The following is an 18,245-nucleotide window of genomic DNA, read 5'->3' on the forward strand; positions in this document are numbered from 1 at the left end:
CACAGTTACATGAGCAAGGTAATGAGTTCATTTCCTATTGAGCATTGTTGCCTCCTCTTTTGTTTGTTTTCCCCCTACCTTCCCTTCCCTCCCTTCTCCACAACTACTCCCCCTGCCGAGCTCAGTGACTTTTTTTTATTTTTGGCTTGGCACGGGGTTTGAACTCAAGTAGTGGCAACGCTGCACCTTCCCTCACATTGCTACAGATTTACCAAGACCCTGAGTACAAATTCCAGGTTAAGGAAGGAAACTGGCAGAAATTCCAAACCAGAGATCTTTATTTCTTTTTAATTTAGTTAAATAATTAATTAATTGTTTTATTTATTCTTTATTTTTAACCACGGGGCTTGAACTCAGGTTGTGGCTATGCTGACTCAGCTTCCATCACCCTAGGCTGTGGTGCAGTCTCTGGACCCATAGCCCATCCTGGGATCCTAGGCCCTGAGGGTTTGCAGGAAGAAAAAAAAGGAGGATACCACAAAAAGTGGCGAGCTTCAGAGGGCTGGGGTATTCTGTCTTTTTCTTTGCACCGTGTGTCTGAATGACAAGGTTACAAAGTGGGCATGACCTGCCGTTGCTCAGACATGCAAGGCAAGCACTCTACCACTGAGCCACCTTCATTTTCTCATTCCTGGGAGAAGCTGCACATGAAGACAACACTGATCCTCATTTTCAGTCTGTACCTTTGAATACGGAGGAACATCTCTCCTCTGTTCTCCATCAATTCCCTACTTTCCAGTTAGAATGACTTAGAACAATAAAAATGTAAAAAGAGAAAATAAATCATCATGAAAAAAACAGATGCAGAAAATTCACTGTATTTTTCCCACAAGTTCAACCAATATGAACTATTGGGGAAATACATGGACACCTTATTCCCACTGGCACTGAAAGACTCTAGTTAGGCAATTCTGATGAAGATGAGCAACAAAACCAAAAAGGGAGAAATCGTATCAATTGCAAGAAAAAAAAGGAAGGAAATAGAAGAAGCAATCCAAAAATCCATATGGAAAATTAAAAGACCCCGAATAGCAAAAACGCTCCTCAACGGAAAGAACACTGCTGGAGGAATATCAATACCAAATTTCAAACTCTACTATAAAGCCATAGTAATCAAAACAGCTTGGTATTGGCATAAGAACAGACCTCAGGACCAATGGAATATAATTGAAAACCCAGAAATGAACCTACAGACCTATAGCCATCTAATCTTCGATAAGGGAGCTAAAACAATAGAATGGAAGACAGACAGCCTCTTCAGTAAATGGTGCTGGCAAAACTGGTTAACTACATGTAGAAAACTAAAGCTAGATCCTTATATATCACCCTGCACCAGAATCAACTCCAAATGGATCAAAGACCTTGAACTCAAAGCAGACACTCTGAAAACATTACAGGATGGAATAGGAGAAACCCTGGGTCTCCTTGGCTCAGGCCGAAATTTTCTGAATAGAGACCCGGAAACACAACAAATCAAAGAAAGGTTGGACAAATGGGATTGTATAAGGTTGCAGAGCTTCTGCAGGGCAAATGACATAGCTAGCAAGATCAATAGAAAGCCCACGGATTGGGAGAAGATCTTTACTAGCCATAAAACGGACAAGGGTCTCATATCTAAAATATACTTGGAACTCAAAAAATTAAACCACCCAACAACAAATCCTCAAAGAAACAACTGCCCAATAAGTAAGTGGGCGAAAGACTTAAAGAGAAGCTTCTCTGAAGAAGAAAGAAGGATGGCCAATAGACACATGAAGAAATGTTCAACATCCCTAGCCATAAAAGAAATGCAAATCAAAACAACACTGAGATATCACCTCACTCCAGTTAGAACAGCAAAAATCAAGAACTCTAACAACAACAGATGCTGGAGGAGATGTGGACAGAAAGGAACCTTACTTCATTGTTGGTGGGAATGTAAACTTGTTCAACCACTTTGTAAAGCAGTATGGAAGTTCCTCAAAAGACTCCACATAGAGCTCCCCAATGACCCAGCAATCCCACTTTTGGGCATTTACCCAAATGATCACAAACAAGGCCACACTAAAGCTACCAGCACAACTATGTTTATTGCAGCATTATTTACCATAGCTAAGATATGGAACCAACCCAGATGCCCTTCAGTAGATGAATGGATCAAGAAGATGTGGTATATATACACAATGGAATTCTATGCCTCCATCAGAAAGAATGACATTTCCCCATTTGTTAGGAAATGGAAAGGCTTGGAAAAAATTATATTAAGTGAAGTAAGCCAAGCCCAAAGAAACATAGGTCCCATGGTTTCCCTTATTTGCAATATCTAGTATAGGTATGAGTCAAGCGGAAAAAGTCAGAGAATGTGATGTTAGGAAAAGGAACCCTCAAATATGTATTTTAATGTTTTTGTTTCTTTCATGCATGTGTTTCTAACGCATTTATAAGATTATTTCTTTGTTGCTTTGTATGTCCCTCCTCCACAGTGTAACCCCCGCTTTCACTATATTTGATGTCAGTATAACATGTGGAGAAGATGGGGACAAACAAGTCGTTTAAGGATTCAGGTGGACCTGTTGCAACAATGAGAAGTACAAAATGTCATGTCAAAACCAGCTTTACAATGTCGGTGGGGGGGAGGGGGGTATGATTTGGTGCGGGGGAGGGGGGAGGCTGGGAAGGGAGGTGAAGGGTAAACATAGGAGGAGGCTGCAATGCTTGGTAAGAAATGTATGCATTATCCTGCCCATGTAATTGTAACCCCTCTGTACAGTATGTTCTCAAATAAAATAAAATTAAATTAAAAAAAAAGAAAAGAAAAAAGAAAAAGTGAGAAATCGTATCAATTGCAAGAAAAAAAAATGGAGTAGGATCCAAGCAAATTTCTTCTTTGTGCTGCTGAAAATAATCGGCTTACTAGAGTGTGGTGACTACTTTCCATAAAGGCCACTCATGTGAATACTAGGGATGACAATGAATATACCCCTCTTCATCGGGAAGCCTACAGTGGACATGTAGACATTGTCCATGAGTTGGTGGCTCAAGCAGCAGATAGTCATGCAATAATTGTTAATGGCTGGATACCCCTGCGCAGTGCTTACTCGTGGAATAATACCAGTGTGGCGTCTTTCTTACTTCATCATGATGCAGATACCAATGCCCAAACTAAATGCCTCTTGACTCCCTTGCATCTTGCTGATGGGAATATAGATAGCAAAGATACACTAGATCTCCTTCTGTTGAACCATTATATCAAACCAGGTCTGAAGAAAAACTTGGAAGAAACTGCCTTTGATATTACCAAAAGGATAAGTATGTATCACTACTCTTTGAAGTTGTGGAAGGTTGTACAAACTGTTCTATTAAGTTGTAATGGTTCGGTTAAGTTTCTTTTCTTTTATCTTTTTTTTTGTTGAATTTTATTATTTTACTGTGAAAACACCATACAGAGGGGTTAAAATTACATGGGCAAGGTAATGAGTACATTTCTTATCAAGCATTGTTGCCTCCTCCTTTATTTCCCCTTCCCATACCTTCTCATCTCCCCCCCACTCCCATCCCCCCTCACTACCCCTCCCCCCCATCAAAGTTGTAAAGTTCGTTTTTCTACCTGACGTCTTGTATATCTCATTGTTGCAATGGGTCAACCCGTATCCCTATTTAAACAATTTGTTTCTTCCCTTCCCCTCCACAAATCATACCAACATCAAATAAAATTAAAGTAGGGGTTTTACGGTGGTGGAGGGACATACAAAGCAGCAAAGATATCATCTTATAAATATGTTAGAAACAATTGCAAGCAAGAAAAAAATAACATATGAATCCTTATCTTGGGGTTCAATTCAACTAATATCAACTTATCTGACCATTTCTGTTTGTCTCAGACATATATTAGTTATTGCAAATAAGGGAAACCATGGGATCTATGTTTCTTTGGGCCTGGTTTACTTCACTTAATATATTGTTTTCCAATTCTTTCCATTTCCTAACAAATGGGGCAATGGCATTCTTTCTGAGGGAGGCATAAAATTCCATTCCATAGAATTCTATTTTCTTAATCCATTCATCTACTTAGGGGCATCAAACAAGACCATACTAAAGCTACCAGAACAACTATATTTATCGCAACATTATTTAGCATAGCTAAGATATCAGTTACGTTTCTTAAACATCAAAATGCCCGTCCATTCTTTGTGTCCATACAAAATATTTTCACAATCCAAATAACAGCAATATCTTACTGTAAAAATTCCGTGGAATTTTTCCAATTGAATTGCCTGACTTTGATGTCAAAATGCATTTGAGTTGTTTGTGTACATCTATAATGATTTCTGCAGAGTTTGTGATTTTTTTAATCAGAAATAATTTGATCTTATCTGTTGAAATGAGTGGTACAGAAGCTAATGATATTTCTGGTTCATGACTGAAAAAAGTATATTTTAAAATATTCTATATTCTGTGTTTGCATAATATCCATAATTTATTTAATTCTTTCCTAGATATACTTTGAATTCAACATTGTTTTATAATATGTTATTTATTAATAAATGTGTCCTTTCAGATTGCATTTCATATAGAAAATTTAAGATTATTTTTTTCTAGGTTCTTTTTTTTTTCTGGTCCAGTCATGGGCCTGAACTCTGGGCCTCTGAACTCTGAACGCTGACCCTCAGCTCTTCAGCTCAAGGCTAGCGCTTTACCACTTGAGCCACAGAGCTACTTCTGACTTTTTTCTTTTTGCGTATGTGGTGCTGAGATATCGAACCCAGGGCCTCAAGCATGCAAGGCAAGCGCTCTACCACTGAGCCACCTTCCCAGCCCCTTTTTCTAGGTTCTTATAGTAGTTTGTTTCTTTGGGATAAAATGATAATGTTAACTAATTTCAAAAGTTTTGTAAAGTTCTATGTAAAGGCCTTTCTAAGGTGAAGATTTAATACACTGATGTCAAACTAACGTTTAATTCTAACACTTGCATATATTGTTACACTTGTAATTTTGTAATCAACCTTTTAATAACTGTTTTTCATTTCTGCAACTGAACAATGAAAAATATGGAATACTTCACAAATTTTCATATTATCCTTGTGCAAGTGTTATGTTAATCTCTGTATTGTTGTAATTTGGGTATACGTGCTGCTGAAGCATGTAGTATCCTCTAAATTTAAGTAGTTAATGATGCAATATTTATACAGGCTTATATCCTTGGGTGCCTATTTGTAGCAAGGAAACCTTATTGTTCCTAACAATACTATTGATCTTATTTCCCTAAAATAATCTGTATAGTGGAAAAAAATTATATTGTTCGGTCGATTGCTCACATTTGCGTTTTTTTGTCAATGACAATTTTAAGGCTTTTTCATTTTAGATTTGATCATACTTTGAAGCACTTATAGCTAGGTCCTAAGGTGATGGCTTTTTCAAGTTCTTATTTATGTAACTGAGTTAGCTTTGTGGAGCTAATAGATTCAATGTAAGCTTGCTTAAGAGCTACTTCTAAACTTCTTCAGCTTAAATTTTCCAAATGAGGTCTTACTGGCACAAATTTCTACCTGACCCTTTATCCTTCTTCCATGTAGGAACAGACCAACCAGAATATCCTACCCTGACAGCATAGATTGTCTTACTGGAACAAAACTAATCTTAGTTACAAGGGACCATAGAGAGATGAACAGTTCAGCAGAACTGTTCAGACTAGAAGGTATTTTATCAAAATTTAAGTGTCTATTATACCTACCATTTCAAAAGTAACTAACGCCAAGGTGAAAAAAATTCTTCATATGCATGATTTCCTAATGTCTGGACTGTCTACCTTCCAACCAGGCAGGAACTTACACTACTGCCTTTCTATCACGAAATATTTCCATAGCTCCAGGAGAAGTCCATGTTTCTCCTCATTATTAAGCCTTAAATTGGTAATGTTTTAATCACAGTGTTTCCTCTTGCCTCCAGGCTGTAAATCTCCAAATGCTAAAGATTTAGGTCTAACTCTACCTATCACTGAGGTACAGATAATGCAATAATACTTTAAAACAGAGTTGTCTTTGATACCCTAACCACAACAGAACAACGCAAAACATGTGCCCTTTTTATTATATTATATATAGTTATATATTTTATATTTATATGTGCTGATTTCATATTTCACACAATGAAACTTAGTAGAATTAATTGATAATTTGACAAATAAATTGATAATTATTTATTCCAATAAAGAGAATTAGAATACAAATAATTAGGTTTAGAATACAAACTAGAATATAAAAAGTATCAATGTAATGTCTTCACTATAAACTTGTGATACCTTCTAAGTGTTCTTGTTCTTCTGAATTCACATGGTAAAAAAAAAATGTTGATTTCCTCTAAAGTATAAGGAATTTTACTCTGCTGCTCTGTTTATTGTTTCAACTCGCTTGTTCCAAACTGTTTTTTCTCCATATTTCTGAAGCATGCCTATTGATTAGACCCAAATTTTTCTGATATTATGTATACAAGATATTATCTTCTGCAAGATGTATGGGTCCTAGGATCCCATGTCCCAGTTACCCGCATCATCAGATAACAGGGTCAAGACTTCTCAACTAGGCCCAGGCAACATGCCAACAGAAATAATTGAAGAGCCATGTCAATTTCTCATTTCCAATAATATTTCAGGGCCCCAATTCCTTGAGAAGCAGGAATTAGCAGTAAGCAATAGTGAAATGCAAGTCAACTTAAAATGAAGGATGAGACCACAAAATCTATGAGAAAGTACTGCAATTCAAACTTTCGGTTTACAGATGACTAGCCCATAGGAGTGAACAAGATCACAAAGTGTCACAAGACTATTTTTAATACCCCTTCCCTAATGATTAATGAATGATTTCAGTCCAGCATAAGTGGGCCTGAAAAATGGCTCCTGGAACGATAGATCCACAATTGGTCTATAAAGGTCAGGAAAACTTGACTTAGAGGTCAAATGTACTTCAGAAAAAAATTAATTGAGAATATCCTTAGTGCTTGATAACACTGTGATATGTATAAGTTCCCATGTCGAAAACAAACTTTACAACTTGGGTGCGGGGGAGGGGAGGGAAGATTGGGTCGGGGTGCAGGGGAAGGATGCAAAAGGATGAGAAGTGGAAACAAAGGAGGAGGCTACAATGCTTGATAAGAAATGTACTTATTATCTTCCCCACGTAATTGTAACCCCTCTGTACAGTATTTTCACAATAAAAAAAAATACACTGGTACTTCAGTAAAACTTGGTTCTGTGGTATAAAAATGTTGTCATTCTCAAAATATTTAATCTCCTGAAAGTGTATTCGTTTTCAAATAATCTTTGAAAAATCAAATTCTCAAACCAGGTACTAGTGGCTCACGCATGTAATCCTAAATACTCAGGAGGCTGAGATTTGAGGATCACGGTTCAAAGCCAGCCCAGGCAGGAAAGTCCGTTAAACTCTTATCTCCAATAAACCACTTTAATATCAGAAGTGGCACTGTGGCTCAAGTGGTAGAGTGCTTGCCTTGAGCTGAAGAACACATGGACAGTGCCCAAGCCCAGAGTTCAAGCCCCACGAACTACCAAAAAAAAATCACATTCACCAAAATAACATTTGACTAATAAATGATACTTAGTGGCAATAGAGTTATAATAGAGGTACAATAGAGTTAATTTACTTACCCAGCACTAATGCCAATCAGGTTCAACCATTCATTAAACTGTAGAAATAGTACCACCCACCATTTGTGTTATTCATTAGGTGCCTTTCAAATTTGTTAAATGTATCAGCCTCCCATATTTCAAACTCAAACGTTAGATAATAAAGTAAATTTCATCATTTAATAAGGTACATTTTAAAAAGTCACAAATAGTTGCCTTATTATATGTTATTTTATGTTTTTCCTATCTGTCTAACATAGTAAGTCTTGAATATGGGTACTTGTCAAAGATGTGACAAGCATAAAATCTGTCTTCTATTTCTATCATATTCCTCTATAATAGTAAATTTTAATTTTCTTTTTTTCAAAACTTAAATGTAGTACAAAATATTATCCCATGTAAAATAAAATAATCACACACCCTTGTACAAAGCCATTTATAAAAATTGGTAGTTTGGAATACATTCTAAACCATTTTTAAACTTTCTTGTTGACTAACGATTAATCTTCTAAATGGATGAGAATTAAATCATGTCTAGGTGCTTCATGCCTCCAGTCGTGCAAATTATTATTGCAGATGAATGAATTATGGAAATATAAGCTGACATAAGTTCAAGTATATGCAGGATTGAAACTCCATGGAATGTATATAAACCTTTCAAACTATCAACAGACAGTTTAACAGAATGACTATCAGGAAGTTGAAGCCAGAGAGGAATAATTTTAAATGCATAGAATGAATGAAAAACGGAACAAGGGGCAAGCACAGCTAGAATATCAATGTACACATGTGATAAGGAAGTGGTAAATCTGAAATACATCTTGGAGAAGGAGTTGGTTGACTATGATAGAAGGAGTGAAATCTGATCCAGGAGCATTGGACAATTAGATGGACATATTTAATTGTAACACACTTGCACAACCTTTTGAAATTCAGTTAAAAAACACACAAAAATTATAACCAAACAGCAATCTCTAGAGAGTATGAATATGACCTCTCAAAATTTTAAGCAGTTAATGAAGGGCAGTACTAGGAAAAGCAAACAAAACTATTAAAAGAGGGCAGTTTGGGGTAGGGGAGAAATTTGAACAGATTTAAATAGATTGTCTCAGGTTATAAATCACCTATATCTGCTGCAAATGTTATCTTCCTTCTGCGAGTTCTCTCTGAACTGGATACTCCACTCCTGAGCCACACTTGATAGCTTGTGAAGATAGAATGCAAGAGAAAAGATCAAGAACCCATTACTCCGCTGGAAAGAAAACAATTCTCTATGTTTTCTTTCATCTCTCTTCACTACTTTTCTTCATACTTTTAAGTCAATTGATTTTGAATTGTATATTTCCTTCTTTATTCTGGAAAAGTAATTGGTGAAAGTAATTCACTAAATATTATTTGCAATTTTTTTTATCATGCTGTTTACTTGTTCAAGGGAGTCCATTAAACTTCACCCCTGCATTTGGTTGCCATAAGAACCCAACATTGATGTTAATCATGACAAACTGTAATGTAAAACTTTGTCTCCAAAAAAACCAGTCCAAGAAACTGTGATCACAAATGTTTGGATATCCATTTTTCTTTTTTTCTTTTGCCTTGAAAGTCTTCTTGTGTCGGGCTGGGAAGGTGGCTCAGTGGTGGAGTGCTTGCCTTGCATGCTTGCTGCCCCGAGTTCGATTTCTCAGCACCATATAAGCAAAAACAAAAAAACCGGAAGTGGCATTGTGGCTCAAGTGGTAGAGCACTAGCTTTGAGCTGAAGAGCTGAGGGACAACGCCCAAGCCCAGAGTGTAAGTCCCACGACCGGACCCAAAAAAAAAAAAAGAAAGAAAGAAAGTCTTCTTGTGTCTAAAGTGCCCACAAACATAAGTACTCCAACACTTTTTGGTTCAATCACTTCTAACCTCAAAGATATCCTTTGCTAATAAGATGCTTAGAGGAAACCGAATACTCCACTTTTATCTTCTCTCTTAAGACTCTCCTTAGATACCATATCAGAAACAGTGAAGTTATTCTTTGCAAAATTATTTCAATAGATTATTTTTCTCTTAGTCTTGCATTTGGTCAACAAGATATATGGAAGAGAATAAAGTTAAAGCACCCATACCTTGGATGACAGTGTCTGTTACAAAGGACAATGCTATGTCCTATTTCTATGTCCTCCTCTTAGCTCTTGCCTGATTTCCGATTAATCACAGCTTCTTGGCTCCAAGTCTAGTGAAGGTGAAGGACTCTAAGACCTCCCCCACTGCTACATCTTCATGGTTTCTCCTTTAAAACTCTTTTAAGTTGCCTCCATTGGATGTGGGATTTATTTTCATGTCTTCATTCAATCAGTTCTGCATTGTAGTTGGCCAAATCTGCTCTGTAAAATCACTTTAGGTAGCAAAAATATTACAATCTATATCAAAAAGTTTTGGCCTCCCTCCACTGTTGAAGCCAATTTGCTTAGCTAGGGCTTCTAAGAACACTCTTTTCTTACTTTTTCCATGTGCTCAATTCTTTTCTGATCCCAAAACATTTTGGCTTATGTAATAAGAGAAGTATTCACTATCTCATTTTAATAAGGATTTATATTTGTGAGCCACTTAGAAATGTGAAATCACTGGTTTGAAGTATCCAATCAGAATTTTTTCTGTGTTTCAATGATTCACGTGCAAAGAAATTGTGGAAAGTATTACAAACAAAAAGTGTAAACCCAATAGCTTTTTTCATTGTGGAGGGCACTTTCTCCCTAAATATTTTGACCCAAATTATCTTTTTCAGAGAATTACTGTTTGGTAATTAAAGGTCAATTCACAAATTTTGATGTCTTTTTTTTTTTTAAGAAATTTGAATTAAATTGCACTATAACCTTGTTTCACACAGTAAGGGACTATTTCCTGGGTAAGGACAGTTTTCAAGGAAAGCTACAGGATTTACAGCAAGGTTTCTGAGGTTTGTTTGTTTAGTGTGAAAATGAGCCATCTTCACTCACATTGCTCCCTTTCCACTAAGTCTCCATGGATTTCTTTGCATGAAAGCTTATTTTCCCAGGCAATTTTAAATTTTCTCAATAGGCTACGTTGTTTAAAAGTTTGAACAATTAAAATTTATGTGTCATATTTTTAAAACTCTTTTGAAATTCCTTTATGAAAACCACAAATTCACCAATCCTAATTCCACCTTTACCATCAAAAAGAGTTAACATGTTCTTTTCACGATATAGTGTCCATGCAACTATTATTTTCCAGTGGCTTCGTTATGACCATATAAGCTGATGTTGAACAAAATGAACTCCAAGATATGGAATCAGAGAATTTTATTTGCGGTTGTTGTTTTTTATGTATTATGTGATTTCTATTTTCTTTGTTTTTTCCCCTTTGGTTTATCCCTTGCTGTATTTGATTTTGGTACCCTGTGTATTGTGTATACATTTACCTTAATTAGGGAAGGGAAGAGGAACATCACAATGATGACACAAATGACAAAGGCCAAACCAATTCATTAGCAATACTCACAAGACAATATGTTGGAAATATACATTACAACTTGTGAGGGGGTATGTAGGTGAAGGAAAACTGTGAGAAAAGTGAGGGAGGGGGTAACAAGTTTGAAAAGTTATGTATTCACTACCTTACAATTACTGTAACCCGACTGTACATCACTTTGACAATAAAATTATATTTAAAAAATAAGCTGCATAAAATAAAATTTCACTGTATTGGTATAGTTAACATTATTCTTTATATAGTAAAATTAAAAAAATCAATACTATTTGGCATCTAATTTAATTACCCTTTCTTTATCAGAAGTTCGTCAACTTGAATGTTATCCAACTAGACAATATTTTCACAATATATTTGCATATTTTGGAAAAAAATAAATTTAGCACTTCACACACATAAATCCGAAAACAGTTTACTTCTATGGAAACCCATAACTTTTAAAATTAAATAAGTTGTGAGGACAGAATATATGTGTTCTTCAAAATTCCTATGACTAATAACTACTCATTTTCAGATTCTGAACATTCCATACCTGAGAGATTCAAAACAGTACTTGTTTTCATGTTATATAATTCTGCCATGGATGCAGATTCCAATGGGGTGTTACACATTGAGAAGTCAACAGAAAAATAGCCACATTCTTGTAGAGGATAAAACTATGAAGCATCTGTAATAATTCTTCAAGAGTAAGCAATCCCAAGCTTTATGCCATAAAGTCATCCTAGCCCAACAGTTTCCAACTTGTAAGGTGCACCTTAAAATTCCCTTATTTCACATTATGAATAGCTTATCTGTACTGTGAAAAAATACTGCACCTCTGGTATTGTGATGCCTTCCTTGTTCTGCAAAGAACACCACAATAAACTCAGTTGCATCAATTTTCCCCCAGTGGTATTCTTGAGATCAGAACTCTTGCAAATATTATTTAAATTTATACTTTTTAACTATCAAGATATTCAGGATACTAAGATCAGAAGATTATGGTTCAAAGCCCATCCAGGCAGGAAGGTCCCTTAGAATCTTATCTCCAATAAACTTCTCAGAAAAAGCCAGACACAAGTGGCACTGAGGTGGAAGTGGTAGGGCAGGAGCTTTGAGCTCAGAGACAGTGTCAAGGCCCAGAGTTCAATCCTAGGTCAAACCAATAAAACAAAAACAAAAATTGGGCTGGGAAGGTGGCTCAGTGGTAGAGCAATTGCCTTGCATGCATGAGGCCCTGGGTTCGATTCCTCAGCACCACATAAGCAAAAAGAAATAAAGCCGGAAGGGGCACTGTGGCTTAAGTGGTAGAGTGCTAGCCTTGAGCTGGAGAGCTGAGGGACAGCATCCAGGCCCAGAGTTCAGGCCTCACGACCTGACCCCCCCCAAAAAAAACTAAAAATTAACCCAAATCTAGCATTTTTATCATTGTATACAGAGGCACATAATTAAGGAAATTGCTTCCAGTGTAACATATAAGTAGAAGAAAGAAGATGTCACACAATTATTCTCTTCATACCATGTTATACCAAACCCTCAAAAAGTGTTTTTTCTAAATTTATAAATTAATATCATCCATTCGTTGCCAACTCTGTCTAGATTATTCACATTATCATTTTATACGTGAACTGTTGGAATGATCTATTAACTAAGTTCTAATTATAACTCTCTTGAAAGAATATTCTAGGCAAATTGAATGCCAGAATCATTTGTGAATTTGTCAGTTAAAACCTCTACTTAAAAAGAATTTTGTAGTATCCAATAGAATATGGAATTACAAAAAGAAACAATTTATTTTGAGTCTAAATTCTAATTTTTCAAGGTCCACAAAGTCCTACATTAGACGAACTGTGCTATTTCTCCGGGCTTAAGTTTTGTAAAACTTCATCATTTCTTTGGCATCCAACAGAATGACGCTTACTTACTTTTTCAAATTTTGGATGGGAATCATGAGCTATTTTGCATCTAAGAATATTCTGTAATGAAGAGAGATTTAAAACAAAACTGAGGATTATATATTAGTTGCATTTCAATTGGAAACTTCACTTCTCAAAACATAATGACAAAATTAGCCCAAACTTCCAACTGTGTATTTCTTTCTTGTAATTTGGTTTGTTTTATTGAGACAAAATTATACTACCTGGTCCAAGGAAGGTATCACTATGTAATTCCACTCTCTAATCTCTGGTCTTAGTCTGAGTGCTAGAATTCCAGGCTTGTATCACATTGCCCTGCCATAGTTTGTTGGTTTATTTAATCTAGAAACACACTAGCAATTCTGAACTTCTCTGATGATCTTATCCATTGACTGCTCAGATTGTTTATGTACAGTTTTGAAAGATGTTCTAACATTTGACACAGGATATGAACATTTTCAGATGCACCTGCAGGGGTCTCTGATTCATTCCTCCATGGATCTGATCCCTTTAATAATGAATTCTTGATTTTCTTACTATCTCTGGTCCATACCTATATAATAGTCTCAAACTTTTTTGAAGAAAGTTCACTAGAGGACTTTTTAATATTAAAATTTATCACTTGATTCTAGTATTACTCAGGACATATTTTCTATTGCTTTCTAACTTTTCTACATATTCGGAGAGTTGTTTCATTTGTGTATTCGTGGGTGCACATATAAGTGCCTCTGTGTGTATGCGTATGTGTGTATGTATGTATGCAAAAGCCTCAAGCTCTTATTCAACAATCTTGCTCATGAGTGGTATTCCATCACTTGAACTGTTCTTCCAATGCAGCTTTGGCTGTTAATTATAGATAGTGTCTCAAAGATTGTTCTGCCCAGGCTGGATGCAAACTGAACTTCCCAGACTCCTTTACATTCTTAAGTTTTATTTTTCCAAGAGTATCAACTTTTAAACTACAAACATTTTTGTGAGTGTTAAGTCTAACCTGTAGCCCAGATTTTTAACTCAAGAATTCATATAAAGGTAGATGAGCATACACATTACATATGCTGAGTGTACACTGTTAAAAATGTGATCTTAAGCTGGGTGGCGGTGAGATCTGAGGATTGAGGTTCAAAGACAGTAGGAAAGTCCCAGCGACTCTTTTCTCTAATTAACTACAAGAAAACTGGAAGTGGCACTGTGGCTCAAGTGGTAGAGCACTAGCCTGGAGCTGAATAGCAGAGGGACAGCGCCCAGGGTTCAAGTGCCATGACCTAAAACAACAACAACAACAACATATATATATATATATATATATATATATATATATATATATATATAAAGGAAATAAAAAGAAATATGTTCTTTGCCTCCAGGTTCATTGCTAGTATAATCCCTGCTCTTTCAAGATGGATGTTTTTTCCAGTTAAGTCCATTCTCTTATATCTGAATTGCATGGAAACAGAATCATACTTCTATTCTACTTTTTACAAATTTGCACGATTGGAAGTGTGATTTAGAAAGGGAGTGGCCTCATACTTCATGTTCCCACTTGGGGAAACTTAAAGTCATATTTGGACTTTTTGTTGGTCATGGGACTGGAACCCAGGGGTTCATGCATGGTAAGCAATCACCGTACCATGAAGCCACATTCCCAGAGCTCTAAATGACTTTCTTAAGATGGTATTATATTTTCATTCCATAACTATGTATCATAATTTTGGCCAGTTGCTAGAAAAGGACATAGAAAACAATATTAAGTTCAATAAGGCAGGATGGACAATGAGTAACTGTCACGGTCTAGCCAGGGCACAGAGGGGCTTACCTCATAGGGCTGGTTCAACAGGCTGAGTAAGACAGTTGCTGACCCACAGCCCACCTCCAGAATGAGAGGGCCACCTTGGGTTCCAGCCACATGGGGACACTGGGCCACTTATTCAGTACCCATTCAACCAGTTCCTGAGAGAGACAGAGAGAGAGAGAGAGAGAGAGAGAGAGAGAGAGAGAGAGAGAGAGAGAGAGAGAGAGAAGAAAGAAAGAAAGAAAGAAAAAGAAAGAAAGAAAGAAAGAAAGAAAGAAAGAAAGAGAGAAAGAAAGAAAGAAAGAAAGAAAGAAAGAAAGAAAGAAAGAAAGAAAGAAAGAAAGAAAGAAAGAAAGAAAATCAAAATTACAGTTAAGCTGGGTGCCAGTGGCTCAGGACTATAATCCTAAGAGGCTGAGATATGATGAACATGGTTCATAGCCAGCCCAGCCGGGAACGTCCATGAGACCCTTAATCTCCAAAGAACCACCAGAAAACTGGAAGTGGCACTGGGGCTCAAGTGGTAGAGTGCTAGTCTTGAGCTGAGAAGCTCGAAGACAGCACCCAGGCCCAGAGTTCAAGCCCCACGATTGACAAGAATTGGACTTCCCACCACAAGAAGTTTGCTGAATACCACACATTTTCCTAGGGACCATGGCAAAGAAGTAATGCTGAGCTTTCTGTCAACTGGAGGGCATGAGTTGGTCACCTGGCTTCTCCGTGCCTCATTTTCCCCAGGTACATAACTGAATACAGGGAAGGATCTCCTTCCTCATAGGAATAGGATAAGGATGAAAGAGAACCGTGTTTTGTTTCATAAACCTGTACATGTCACAGGAATAATAACAGGCCTCATCTGAGCCCTTTCCCAGTTATCTTACTGTCGTATGCTCACAATATTGCCAAGAACCGTATCTGACAGCTGCTCCTTCTGTGCCTGGCCCAGCTCCAGAGATCCCTCTGTATTGATCCCTTGTTTCCTCACAACTGTCCCAAGATGAGCCTGAGGTACAATGGTGGAGGCCCAACCCAGAGCTTTATGGCTGCTGTAAACTAAGTTTGGGACAATCATCTAAACCGATGACTGAGCATGGCGCTATATGTTTACCATCCCAACTAAGGAGGACCGGGCCTCGTGGTGCACACCTGTCACAGATAGGAGGACCACGATCCAGCCCAGCCTATGCACATATTGAGTGAGTCTCTATTTCGGAAATGCCCAAGACAGAAAGGCTTGGCTGCCGTGGTAGAAGACCTGACTGGCAAGCGTAAGGCCTTGAGTTCAAACACTAATACACCAAAAATAACAGAGTCCCGGTGGCAGAGGCTCATGTCTATAATCCTAGCTACTCAGGAAGCTGAGATATGAAGATCACAGCAAAAGATTTAAAATAGGTTTGGCCTCACCCATCAGAAGTCATAATGAGAAAACCCGGAGTCTGACTTATGCTGGTGCACTCCATACCAACAGGGCTCACATCCTTACTAAGTGCTGGCCATGCTTTCTGTCCCCCTGGGAAGCCAATCCCTGTGGGCCCCATACTCAGGTCCGACCAAGCTCCAGCTGCCACCAACCAGGCCCAAAGGAGTAGACAGCTCCAAGGCACACAGGTCCCGTGGTCTTATAATATTGCTGAGTCCCCTTCAAGTGTCTCACACTTCCAGGTCCCTAAACCTCAGTCACAAAGCCCATGCATCCCCCAAATGTAGCAAGCAGAAGTTACCAAAGGACCACACCTCCTCATTACAATCCACTTCTACACACACACACACACACACACACACACACACAAATCCAGACCAGTGACAGAAGACTCGTCCATGCAGCACCTGCAATTTTCCAAATGATCACTCACCTGAGCACAGTCAGGTTATACAAGGAGGAGGATGTTATATCTCTCTCTCCTTCTCTCTCTCTCATGCACACACACACACACACACACACACACACACACACACACACACACACGCACACACACACAGAGTCTCAGAGAAGTGCCTCTCCAGAGTTGTTGGTTCCTCATCTGGGACAATGTGCAAGCTGGAGCACAGGAGTTCCCTTAGAAGAATCAGGGGTTCCCACCCAAGTGGAGCATCACTCTAATGATGCAGCACCACACACACACACACACACACACACACACACACACACACACACACAGAGACTCAGAGCAGTGCCTCTCCAGAGTTTGTTGGTTCCTCATCTGGAACATTGTACGAGCTAGAGCACGGGGGTTCCCTTGGAGTAATCAGGAGCTCCCACCCAAGGGGAGCACCACTCTAATGATGCAGCATACCCTGCCTATCACTTTCTCCAGGGCCAGACCCTTGACTCCCCATTCACCAAAAGCATAGGCCAGGACGCTGGGTGAAGGAGTTCTGAGACAAGTGGCTCCTTAGAGCCAGGAGAGGAAACAAGCAGGGGGTCATGGTGACCCCAGAGGGGTATCTGACATGAGGTGGGGGCGGTATTGGGGATATGGATGGGGTCCTAAAGGATACATACATGGATTTAGTCCCTACATCCAGCCTGCATGCTTCTGGTCCACATGGCAGAGTCTTGGGATGGACAAGGAGACCAGATGGACTGGGAGCACCAGCAGAAACTGGCAGAGCTAGGAAATGTGATCACTCTGTGAGAACAGTTGAGAGTTGGGGGAGGGGACAGGCTGGGTGTATGTGTATGTGTGTTTGGGGGGGGTGTTCCTCCCAATATTTACATTCTGCCTTGACCCCCAGCACTCTCACTTCCCTAATGGGCTCTTCTGGGACCCTCTCTTCAGGTGAAAGGGTGACCGAGCACAGAGGACAAGGGCTCACACCTCAAGAGAGACCTGCATCCAATGCCCCCAACCCCAGAAAAAGAAAAGACCCAAGAAGGCAGGTGTGAAGGTGCTACTCCCCACCTCTGACTAAAGCCACCAGGTTCCCAACAGGAAGATGAAGTGTGCAGATAGGTGGCTGTGTGGCTCCCACTGCTCCAGTCCAGGGGCTCTGTGGTGCCCCCTCCTCACCCATCCCTGCATCTCCCTGTTTCTTGGGACACTGGCAACTAGGGATGGGGGTGGGATACACTGGTCAACACCCACTCCCACCCCTGGGGCACATTTGTGGCACAGCCCTGGCCAGACTGTAGGGCATGGGGGAGCCGGAGGTCCAGTCTGGAGGGAGAGGATCACGTGGTTTGGGGTCATAGGGTATGGGCCCAGGAGGAGGCCATTCACATGTGCTGCTGGGAGAAGCTTTTGGAGGCAGCTCCGGGTGGGTTTGAGCAGCAAAGGCAGTAGCATGGCAAATACTCAGGCCTGGAGCAGAGACAGGGGGGGCTGGACCAGGTTGGGGCCACAAGCCTGCCTGTGGAGTGCCATCACCTGAGGACTCCAAGAGGTGCCATGGGTCCAAGCAAGCAGTGCTCGGTTTGAAATGCAGTGCCGTGCGGAATGCTAAAGGGGACCGGT

The 18,245-nt window shown here is 38.9% G+C and overlaps 1 pseudogene; it reads right to left on the reverse strand.

Moving 5' to 3' along the window:
* Positions 1–5,021: 5,021 nt before the first annotated feature.
* LOC122128017 lies at positions 5,022–5,121 on the reverse strand (annotated as a pseudogene).
* Between the last annotated feature and the right edge of the window lie 13,124 nt (positions 5,122–18,245).

Source organism: Dipodomys spectabilis, unplaced genomic scaffold (assembly GCF_019054845.1).
Source record: "Dipodomys spectabilis isolate Male_0828 unplaced genomic scaffold, ASM1905484v1 ptg000320l, whole genome shotgun sequence".
In the NCBI taxonomy this organism is placed as follows: Eukaryota; Metazoa; Chordata; class Mammalia; order Rodentia; family Heteromyidae; genus Dipodomys; species Dipodomys spectabilis.